Source organism: Condylura cristata, unplaced genomic scaffold, assembly GCF_000260355.1.
Source record: "Condylura cristata isolate star-nosed mole 26May11 unplaced genomic scaffold, ConCri1.0 scaffold00009, whole genome shotgun sequence".
Lineage (NCBI taxonomy): Eukaryota > Metazoa > Chordata > Mammalia > Eulipotyphla > Talpidae > Condylura > Condylura cristata.
Genome location: NW_004567110.1, coordinates 529,057 through 530,290, shown reverse-complemented (window position 1 = coordinate 530,290; position 1,234 = coordinate 529,057).

Sequence of the window (1,234 nt, the reverse complement as noted above, 5' to 3'; positions counted from 1 at the left end):
TACTCTCTGAGGCATCCCCAAACCATTCTTCAGCATCTGCAACACCGTCGTGTGGCGCCAGTAAGCCCACGATGCGCCCATCACCCCCACAGCGACCTGCCACGTCCCCAGTGCCCCCCGCCGGGCTCTGCTGTGGCCCTCTGGGTTTGCCGGCTCCTGGCATTCCATTCAGGGGCCGTCCTGGTGGGCGCCGCCAGGCGTGACAGACTGCACAGGTCGGGCGCCAGACGTTTACCTGTCCACAGTTCTGGAGGCCACGTCTGAGTCTGGGATGGGGCTGGTTCCGGTAACGGTGAGAGGGAGGCAGGGAGAGGGAGCGAGCACCCCAAGCCTATGCAATCTTTTCGCACAAAGACACTGATCCCTTCGGGCCTGGGACCCACTCTGCGACCCCTTTAAGCCTTCATGGCGCCCTTCGCCATTCCAGCCACCTCGGGGACCAGGGCACCAGCACGGGCGTCCAGGGCACACCGCGCACCCTTAGCGCCGGCTGATACAGCACACGGTCCTGCAGTCTGGCTCAGCACGGCCAAGGTGCTTCTGCGTGCAGCCTGGGTCGGACCTTGTCCTTTGCAAGGCTGAATGGCACGCCAGCTCTCCGGCTCTTCCTCACCCACCTGCGCACAGGTAAGCGGCTTCCACTTTCGGGCATGGGAAGGAAGGCTGTTTGCAACATGTGGGCACGGCTGCTGTGCAAACATGTTCATTATCTCGCAGTAGACCCAGGAGGCCTTGCTGGGCTTTGTGGCCGTCTGGTTAGTGCCTGGTTTCTCCCCCTGCCCACCCTGCAGCCAGACCACGTGGCGGGCAGACATCCCTGGGTTCACGCAGCTGCACCCTGGGCCGAGGCTTGTTCACTGCAGGCTTCCTGGAGGCACAAGGCGGGTAGGAAGGCACCGGTGTGCCTCCCCCCGGCCCCTCGGCCAGCCCCAGGCCCAAAGACGTCACCGGCAGGGTCCAGTGACGAGTGAACAGGGGGTGCTTGTTAGAAAGTGCTGAGGCGTTGCAGGCAGGGAACCGGGGCGGGCAGGTTCGGCCCGCACCGGGACGCGCTCGGCCTCCCGGGAACGGGGGACACTTCGGGCTTCGCGCTTTAGGGCCGACACTTCGCGCTTCAGGGCCGCGCGGCTGCTTATGGCCGAGAGAGCAGCGCTTTGGGCTAGCCGAGGGGCTCGTCTGCAGGCGCAGCGCCCCACCGGCCGGGGTCCCCCGCGCCGGGCGCGTCACGTGGCCG